Source organism: Heterocephalus glaber, unplaced genomic scaffold (assembly GCF_053883595.1).
Source record: "Heterocephalus glaber isolate CG9 unplaced genomic scaffold, H.glaber_assembly_v1.0 deba00001504, whole genome shotgun sequence".
NCBI lineage: Eukaryota > Metazoa > Chordata > Mammalia > Rodentia > Bathyergidae > Heterocephalus > Heterocephalus glaber.
In genome coordinates this window covers 21,292,829-21,304,029 of record NW_028258324.1, presented here as the reverse complement: position 1 = coordinate 21,304,029, position 11,201 = coordinate 21,292,829, and the positions used below count along the sequence as shown (strand labels likewise).

The window sequence follows — 11,201 nt, the reverse complement described above, 5'->3', positions numbered from 1 at the left end:
TCATCTTCTACAGGAATGCAGGTAGACTATATTGGGCCCCTGGCTCTCTCACAGGGACATAAATATGCTCCAAGTTCTGTGGATACTTCCCTGTGCCCTCTGTTGATGAGGCCTATACCATTAAGGCATTACAATGGTTGACTGCAGCATATGAGATGCCACAAGGAATAACGTTTGATCGAGGAAGCCACTTTACAGGGGCTCAGGTACAACAGTGGGCCAGAGACAATGACATTACTTGACACTTTCATGTGTCCTACCAGCCACAAGCTGCTGGTATGATTGAGAGATATAATGAGCTCTTGAAAACTAAGCTGGTCTATTTGGCTCCAAAGTTTATCAGGGGAGTGCAGGCTTTACCACAAGCTGTTCAATTGCTCAATAACCAGCCCCAGCATACAGGTGACACAGCCCATTGTATCACCCTCTGAAAGCACAGCAGACTCATCTGCACATTCAACTGGCATAACAAGGTCTGGAGCTGGTGAAAGAGGCTTTGATCCTCCCTGAAACGGAACTCACAGGGCCAGGGACCCAGTACTAATGGACTTGGGAATGGCTCATAGAACCCTGGTGGGGAATTGGGTGTTCCTCTTGGAGCCCTGGGGGAAGGGACTGTGCTCTGCCATAGAGGTGCAGCCTTGGATTTTAACATGGCTTCTGAAGGCCTAGGTATGGTCCCCAGCTGATGCTGGGGCCACCATTCTAAAAGGAAGTGGCACTGGCTGCTTGGCCTACTCCCCTAGGGGTGATAAATCTGGATCCAACCCCTTTGTCTCTGGTGGCAATGGGGACACAGGTCTGGTATTCCAGACCAGGAGGTAAAATGATTCCAGCCACCATCCTAACACAGAATGAACATGTGACCTGCATCCTCCTCAAAGGATGAGACCTCTTTCTGCCCTGTCCTTCAGACCGAGATGAGTCAAGCTAACAGCATCATCTCCTGGGTACGCATCTTTTGCTCCTGGACATCAACAATTGCACTGTTGGGTGTGCTCTGAACTCCCAGTAGGTGTGGGTGAAGGCCTTCTGTGGAGATTTGCATCAGACTGATGACAGCAGAACCAAACTGGACCTGCCTGGGATCAGCCACACCAAGCTTTTGAGTCACTGATCTGGAAAAGCACAATCACCCCACAAGGACTAGGACCTATGATGCATAATGGTTGGGGACGGATGACGGGGAATCAAGTAATATTGTTGGATATTACCCCACTAAGTGTTGAAGAGGTCAATGAATTGGTGGGAAATTTCACAGTGGGATGGATACCTCTACACTTGTGTAACAGTGTGTTATGGGTGGATGACACAAATGCCTGGTCAGATGACCATAAGCTCATATGCACAGTGCCCACTGATTGGCCCATGGTGGATGCCTGGTGGATGCCTTATGGGTCTGTGACACTACAGGTTGGCTGTGTCTTCCCCCACATTGGATGGGTTGTACACCTGGGGCTTTCCCTGTATTGAGGGCACTATCAAGCCACTAGGAGTGGTATGCTTTAAAATTAAAGTTTGGTTCCTGCTTTGTAGTGTTTGCTCCATGTGGATGCATAGGAGCCTTTTCTTTGGGAACCTTACCTGAACAGGCTTTCCTTTAGCTCACCAGACCCAACAACACTGACTCCAAGTAAATGGCTCTTCCTTTGCACTGTGCACAGATATGAAATGTGTCAGTTCAGAATCTGAATCTTGTATGTTCAGTAAGGCTGGTTTCACCCTGATCTTTTGGCTGATAGTCTAATTCCTCGGAGTTGAGTTTCTGCATTTGCCAATCTTGGTCCCCATTCAGTGCTGTTTTCACCTCCCTGGTTATTCTTGGCTGTCCATTCATATTTATCTGTGAAAGACTCTGTTACCTGAAATTCACTGGCTGGGCAGCTAATCTCTTTAGCAATGTATTCTATAGCTACTGAGATTTTATTTTTAATCTCTAATTAGAAACTGAATAGCTCTTTAATCCCTTTTTTGTTATTGTTTTTCATGATATGACTTTTTTGTCATTGTAACATTTTATAGAAATAGACACATTGTTTCATAAGAATTAAACTACACTTTCCTTTTCATTTCTGTTGTGTCTATATCCCTGTTATTAGGTCTCCTCACTTCCTACAGACATTTCATAGTAGCTTATTCACTTTACCTTTTGCCATTAGCCAGCATCAATTTATTTCAAATTACAAAATACTCATCTTAGACCATAACTATTTATCTGTCGTATTGATTCCTATAATGAAATAATTGCACTTATTTTTTCTCATTACATAAATATCTCTGAAATCTTATGCACTACCTTAGTAAACACATGTCATCAAGAGATACTGATCTGAGAAGAGCATCACTGATTCAAACAATTTCCCTCAGACACAGTGTCTAGTGGGGAAGACTGTCTTTAGAAATGAGAGTCTGTTTATGGGAGTGGTGTAATATAGATGCCCAGCATCAATTGTTTTCCATGAAAAAAAGAGAGAAACAACATGTTCAAATACCTGCTTAAATGGATATAGTTCCTAGTAGCCTCAGGAGGTGTTATAATTACCTTGTTTAGGGTGTCCCACTGGAGGACTACAGAATTTTATTCACACCTATTTCCAAAGTAATTTTTGAAGTTTAAAATTAGAATAACTCAATAAGCATTGTTTTCACTGGGAGTCATGCCAGTTCTACCTAAGCTTTCATGTAAAGACAGGATTTGAGAAACACTGAATAAGATAATCCCTTTAAATCTTCTCTTGATTAGAAATAGTTCAATTTATTCCAGAGGTAAATTATTGTGAAAGAAATTCTGAATAAACTTTTTGATGTGCCTGTTCTTGGGAGCTCTAATATATATTAGAATACTATATTTTATTTTGTTATAGCGTAATACTATATTTTTTTAATACATGCTGTTTAGTCTGCCCAAAATGTTTCACTCCTTCTTCTGGTAATGACACTTCATCTTAATAAGAGAAATTGCTTTGCCTATTCCAGCAATGTGCATCGCTTCAATCTCAGAGCCACTTGACTCCTGGTCAAGGTTACATTAGTAGTTGAGACCCTGCTTCTAATGTGGGTTGGTGCTTGCCATGTGATGAAAATTTTAACCTGGTGTTTTCTAATTCCTCTCTAAGTATAGATCTATATTTACATGAATAGCAAATGTGTCAGTCTGAGAGATTGAAGATGGCATCCACGAAGAGACGCATGCAGGAGATTAAAAGTGAGTGTGTGCCAAAGGTAATGATCCACCCGTGTAGTCCTAGCTACTGAGGAAGTTGAAGCCAGCCTGGACAACTTTGAGAGACTCTGTCTTAAAATTTAAAAAAAATTCAAAAATGGGGTTGGTGAGTTCACAAAACAACAACATGCTTGCCTAGAATGTTTAAAGCCCTGAGTTCGATCTCCAATATTAAAAGAGAGGGAGAAAAAAATCTATTTGTCAAAGCTGTGTCCAAGCCTCACCAGTTCTCATTTCCAAGCTTTCATTTCATGAATTGTCCCATCATCTCACCAATAAATTCCAATTTCCTTGAGTTAGTGTGATTTTCAGATAAAAATCTTCTAAAATAAGAAACATACTGCTTAGGCTTTTCATATATAGAAATTGTATGATTTTTAAGAGGCAGATGAACATTGAGTAAAATGCAGACTGCCACTGTGTCACCTTAGCAACCACTATCTTCTGCTTGTGTTTTTTAAAATATACAGAAATGCTTATTTCAAAGAACAATCATGATTTGAAATTGGAAATGATAGAATAGAAACCAGGCATAAAATACAGCCTCTCTGGGACTTTGAATTGAAATATGTGGAAAACAATGACTTGGTGAAAAGAAAAAATAAAAAGTAAATTTCCACGAATTGGGTGGGAGCAGAGTGGAACACTAAAAACTACAGAGAAGCTGGGGAAATGTGGCACAATTCAGAGAAAAAAAAACAAAACCCAAAGCAGTCTGAATGCTCATGCTAGCCCCCAGGGAGGTGAACCCATTGTTCCTGATATAAGGTAAGCCTGAAGAGAGTTGGCAGCTCCAGGGAAAAACAGCAGACTGAACTGGCAGCACTAGAAAAACTCAGAACTATTGCAAACTGCAAAAACACAGATGGGGTTTTGCTCTGAATGTGACTCCTGCCACCTGGCGTACTAGTTTGAGAAGAAATCCAATGTACCCCCCACCACCACCATATTTGAGAGGATTTAATCAGGAGCAATTTTGAGAAGGGGTTAATTGTTTAAAACTGAGCTACAGAACTACTGAACAGCTATACTTCGAGGTTCCTGGTGTTAGCCTATTCTAGTGAATGAATGGGAGACAGCCACAAGACATAGTCACGGAGTGGATGGGGGCTAGACATAGATGCCCTGAGAAGTTTAAGCTCATTCCAGGAAGGACATAGGGGTCCCTCTCTCCACGAAGAGAAGACAGAATGGTTGTGCATGGCTTTTGGAAAGGACTAAGTCCAAAAGTCCTTGCATTAAGTCTGGTGATTTGCTTGAACCACCACCTACTGCCTACAGTATAAAATCCTAATCTATTTGTATTCTCCATCTACCAACAAGAACAAGGATATACCCTGGCTTGGAATATTGACATAATTTGGGAACAGGGAAAACTTTGGAGTGAGGGGACAGAAAAAGCTGTGACTTGGGATAATCAGAAGGACACAGAAACTAAGAGCTGCCAGTATGACTACAACCTTAGCAAGGACACTATTGACAACACCCATGGCAGGAATTGTGGGGCAGGATTCAGCATTTGCACACAAAAAACTTAATGTGGAAACAAAGTAGGTCTTAGCAGTGACTCACTAACCCTTCCTCATATCTGGTGGACTCTAATACTGCAATTCTGGAAAGAAACTACTCAAGCTCTATTAATCAAGAAAGTACTAAGCTCTATTAATCATTAGATATTTAGTTAAGTATATGCTATTAATGTTGAATACTTTTAAAGTTCTACTGATGGGATAGCATTTCCATTTAGAATATATTTACTACATATCAATATTTGATTGGTCTTTGTGTCTACAATTATAATTATAGATCTCTTTTCTATGGTTAAATGTGGTACAATGGTAGCTTTTATTATTTCTTTTGGTATATTATTATATAGTTTGTCTTTGACTCTATTATTCTTTCTGATTTTGTTACTCTTGTCAGGGGGGAATAGCTATTGCTATTAATTGGTATGATTTGTCTTTATATCATCAACAGTACTGCAGTTCATTCCTGGGGAACTGGATATAGGGCCAATTACACTGAACACACCCCTCCTCAAATTAACCAAGATGATTGGATCTTGGGACAAAGGCAAAAGCTTATCGTTAGCCACTCCCAGAGGACATCACTGAAAAACAGACTAATTATAGTGACTAACTAAAGAGATCTCTGTAGTAACAACAAAGTCTATAATCAAACAACAGAGAGAGATAGAGAAACATGAGAAGACAAGGCAAGTAAATTATTCCCCAAATGCTCAACTCCTCCAAAGGCAAGTCATGGGGTATAAATGGGAAGGAAATGTAAAGTCAAACAGTCAAATTATATGAAATGATAAAAAGGAGACCAAATACCAATCAATAAGGTATTCAACAAGCTTAAAGAAGATATAATTAAACAGATAATGGACTTAATAAATAAAACAACCAGTGAAATTACAGAAAATTCTAACAAAAAGCTGGTTGAGCCACACAAAGAGATACAACACATAAATGATCAATTTAACTAAAAATTACATCCCTGAAATATTCCAAAAAAAATCAAAAAAGGAAATCCAAGAGATTAAAGATTCTTTTGGCAGTATGGCCAACAGACATGACCAAAGTGACAGCAGAGTGCCAGAAGTAGAAAACAGGGCTGATGAAGGTGACTATACAGACAGAGATATCTTAAAAAAAAAAGAACATGAACAATGGATCCATCAGCTGCTAGGTGATGCAAAAAAATCTAAGATTCATTTGAATTAGTGAAAATTCAGAAGACAGTACGAATGGTATAAAAACTTATTCGTAAAAATAATAGCACTAGCAAAAGAGAAGAAATACACTAATAGCAGAAAACTTTCTAAATATGGGGAAAGAATTTAACATAAAGATAAAGTGAGGCATAGACAATCACAATGAGCCCCAATCAGAAGAGAATCTCATGACCTATCATAGTTAAAATTCCAGAAGTTTGACAGAAGGGCAAAACCTTAAAAGAAGTGAGACAAAAGCAACAAATCACTTATAGGTAAACCCATTAGAAGTACAGCAGGCTTTTCATAATTAATGTTAAAGTCCACCACAGCTTGAAGTAAAGTGTTTCAAACTATAAAAGAAAACAATTTCCAATGAAGACTGTTATATCCTGCAAAACTATCAAAACTGATATAAAAATAAGATCCCTTTATGACAGAGAGCACATTTAGAAATTCATGGCTCCCAGGACACCAGGTGCCTTTTCTTGTGAACCACATGGCAGAGGACCAGAAAAGAGGCCCTCCCCTCCCCACTCTGTCACTGCCTTTGCCAGCTGCCTCATCCCATGAACCAAGTGAGGGAGAAGGAGAAAGGCCAAACTACCAGATCCTAGCTAGTTCTGCACCTGGTTCTCCTCAGATCAAAAGACCTACCAGACTGAGAATGAGACTAACACCCAGGAGGAGAATTTCACTCAAAGTCTTCAATATTACCCTTCTGCAGAGATCAGGTGGGAGATAGTCTTGGGAGATAGGTTGGAGAGGGTGAGAGCTAGACAGAGATCTGAGATTGCTTGAGAAGTTCAAGCTCAGCCCAGGAAGATCATGGGGCCTCTAATCAGTGGTGGGAGGCCAGGATTAAGGGGTGTAAACTTCAGAGGAGATGAATCTGAAGAAGATGGCACTTAGTCCAATGGTCTGATTGAGCTCTTGCACCACTTTCTATATCCACTTTTTATGAGAATCCATAAAAATATTCCAAACAGAAATGGAGGAGATAAAAATATGATTGAAAATATGGGCAGCTGAAGCAACCAATGTGAGGACAGAGTATGAGATCTAAAAGGCAGGGCGGTGGTTAGTGATCACTTAAGAAGAGATACCTTAAAAACAATAAGAGAACATACAAAATTCACAAGCTTCTGGATGACTAAAAGAAGTCTAATATAAGAGTAATTTGAATAAATGTAAAATGAGAGGACAGAACAAAGGGCAGAAAAAATTTGTTTACTGAAGTAATAGCAGAAAACTTTACAGACATGGAAAAATAATGTAACATAAAGATCAGTGCAGTGCAGAAAACCCTGAATATCTATGATCATATGCTCCAGGTCACAACATAATTAAAATTCCAGAAATTCTACATGATAGACTCTCAAAAGCTGTGGGAGAAAAGCAATGAATCATTTATTACAAAAGAAAATCTATCAGCATTATAACAGACTTCTCAACACAAACTTTAAATGCAAAGATAGCTTGGAATGAAGTGTTTCAAGCCCTAAAAGAACTTCCATCTCAGTGATATATCCTGCAAATTTTTCTTTCAAAGTTGATGGAGAAACAAGATGTTTCCATGTAAAAAGCACCTAAAGAAATTCATCACCACCAAACCAACACTCCAAAAAACTCACAAGGATGTCTTAGAAAGAGACAAAGAAGCTAAAAATGCCAAGGGTTCCAATAGAATGAATGCATCAGGTGGGGATAGCAATTAAAACGAGGGGAAAGGAACTGAAACAACAGGCTAATTGTACGTTAATAGAAATAAGTTAATACCTACCAATTTGAATGGATTCAATTTGCCATTTAAAAGACACATACTAGAAGAATGGATCAAGAAACAAAGTCCAACGATATTCTGTATTTAAGAAACCTATTTAACACAAAAATAAATTCTAGGCTAAAATTAAAAGATAGAAAACAATTTTGCATACAATAGGAATCCAAAAATGAGCAGGAGTAGCTATTCTATTTTCAGACAAAGTGTACTTTAAGTAAAAGCTGCTCAAAAGTGGTAAAGAAAGGCATTACATTTTGGTTAATGGAGCAATACACTGGGAAGAGATAACAATTATAAACACATGCACCCAACCTTGGTCCATCCAATTTCATAAAACAAACACTAATGTGCATAAAAGTCCAGATAAAAATCAATAAAATTATGGTGGGGGATCTCATAAACAAATCAATGAAACAAACAAACAAAAAAGAAATATCAGAGCTGAACAAAACCTTAGAAGAAAAAGACTTAATAGATATATATACAACATTCCACCCAGAAAATATATATATATTCGTTTTGGCAGAATGCATGGTACTTTCTCCAAAATAGACTACATACTAGGTAAGAAACCATGCTTAAGTAAATGCAAATGAATTAAAATTATTCCATGAACATTATCAGAACACAGTGCAACAAAACTAGAAATCAATAGCAACAGAAAGTATGTAAATGTATGGAATTTAAACAAAATACTATTGAATAATCAATAAGTCACAGAATAAATTAATACAGATAAAAGACAGTTCTTAGAATTAAATGATAATGTCAATAAAACATACCAAAACTTATGAGGCACATGAAAAGTCCTAAAATAGAAATTTGTAACTATTAATGCCCATATCAAGAAAACAGAACAAACCCAAACGAAAAACATAATGATGCTTCAGCCCTAGAAAAAAACAAGGTCACTACAAATACAGAGCTTCTACAAGGAAGGAAACTATTAAGACCAGAGCAGAAATTAATGAATTGCAGACTAAAAAACAAAACAACATGATACAATACAAAGAATCAATAAATCAAAGAGCTGGTTCTTTGGAAGAATAAACAAAATAGCCAATTTTACCAAGAGAAAAGACGCAAATAAATGTTATTAGAAATGAAAAAGGTGAAATCATAATGGATACATTCTGAAATCCAGGAGATTATTAGCAACTACTTCACCAACCAGTATGCCATAAATTAGGAAAACTCACAAGAAATAGAGAAATTTTTAGATACATATGAATTACCAAAACTGAACTTAGAAAGCTTAAAAATCTTGAATAATCCAATAATAAGTAATTAAATTTTATCAATAATAAAATACAACTAATTAAGAAAATCCTAGGACATGATTCATAGCTAAATTGTAGAATTTCAGTGAAGAATTGACATCAATAGTCCACAAACTCTTCAATGAAATTTTGAAGGAAGGAGTGCTCCCCAAAATATTCTTGGAAGTTATCATCCTGATCCCAAAACAAGACAAGGATCCAACCAAAAAAAGGAGCTACAGGACAATCTCTCTAATGAACAACAATGCAAAAATCCTCAACAAGATATTAACAAAGAGAACTAAAAAAAACAAACAAAAGAAAGATCATAAATCATGACAAAGTAAGCTTCAACTCAGGGATGCAAAGATGGTTCAACATAAGTAAATCAATAAATGTAATTTATCATATAAACCAGCAAAGACAAAACATTCATGATCATCTAATTAGACACAGAAAAAGCCTTCAACAAAATCAAACATTCATTCATGATAAGAATCCTGAAGAAAATAGTTGCAGAAAGATTTTATATCAATCTGATAAAAGCAATTTGTGACCAACCTACTGCCAACATCATATTAAATGGGAAAAATTAAAAACTTTTCCTCTAGAATCAGGAACAAAACATTGATGTCTATTGATGTCAGCGCATTATTATTTGTAGGTGAAATAATCCTATACTTATAAGATCCAAAAATAATCCACCAAAAGACTCCTCAAACAACCAAGTTCAACAGGGTAGCAGGATAGAAAATAAAGACAAAGAATCAGTAGCATTCCTATACACTAATAATAAACTCACTGAAAATTAATTTAAGAAAACAAAATATCCACAATAGCATCAAGAAAAATGAAATATTAATTAACCCAACCAAAGAAGTGAAAAACTTAAGCAATTAAAATTATATCACTCTAAAAGAAGAGATTGAATAGGACATCAGAAAATGGTAATATGTCTCACGTTTTTGAATAGGCAGAATTAATATAGTCAAAATGGCTACACTTCCAAAATTGATGTATAGATTTAATGCAGTTCCAATCAAGATACCAACTGCATTTCACACAGACCAGAGAAAACAATACAAAAATTCACATGGAACCGGAAGAGATCAAGAATAACAAAAGCAATTCTGGGTAAAAATAGCAAAGCAGAATTCATCACAATCCCAGATTTGAAGTTATATTAAAAATCCACAATAATAAAAACTGACATGACACTGGCAAAAAATAAAACAACAACAACAACAAAAAAAACCAGGAATGTAATCAGTGGAACAGAATAGAGGTAACAGAAGCAATCTCAAACTTTAGACTCAATTTGATCTTTGACAAGGAAGATGGGAAAACTGGATATCCATATGCAGGAGATTGAGTATAGACCTATATATCTCACCATGTACTAAACTAAAATCAAAATGTTAAAATAGAAATAATTGGCTGGAAGATAAAATAGGTAAAACTCTTGAAGATACAGGCATAGGTGAGGAATTTCTGAACAAACTCCAATGGCAACAAGAAATAATACAGAGACTCAACAAATGAGATCATATCAAGTTAAAAAGCTTCTATGCAGCAAAGGAAACAAGAAACAATTTGAAAAAACTACCAGTAAAGTGGGAAAAATTGCCAACTATCCCTCAGACAGAAGACTAAAATCTAGAATATATAAAAAATTAAAAATATAGATTTCTCCCAAATAAAATATCCAATCAAAAAACTAGTAATTGAAATGAATAGGTACTTCTCAGTAAAAGAAGTGCAAAGGACTAAGAGAAACAGGAAAAAAGTGTACAACATCCCTGGCCATTAGAGAAATGCAAATTAAAACAACACTGAAATCCCATCTTACTCCAGAAAGAATGGCTATCATCAAGAAATCAAATAATGAGAAATACTCATGAGACTGCAGGGGTGACTAGTAAAACTTCTGTGGAAATCAGTTTTAAAAAAACTTAAAGTAGAAATAAAAGGAACTTCTATTTAACCTAGCCATTGCCCATCTAGGTATCTTCCCAAAATAGTTAATGGCATCATATTACAGTGATAAATGCATACCCATATTTATATCAGTACAAATAATAATGGTTAAATCTTTGAAATGGCCCATATTTTCATCAATTAATGAATGGATACAGAAAATGTGACATTTATATGCAATGGAGCACTACTCTTCCATACATAAGAATAAATTTGAGTCATTTGTAGGACAATTTATGT

The 11,201-nt window shown here is 36.4% G+C and overlaps 1 pseudogene; it reads left to right on the top strand.

Moving 5' to 3' along the window:
• Positions 1-1,179: 1,179 nt before the first annotated feature.
• LOC101698519 (eukaryotic translation initiation factor 2 subunit 2 pseudogene) overlaps positions 1,180-11,201 on the top strand; it is a 175,443-nt pseudogene continuing 165,421 nt past the window's right edge.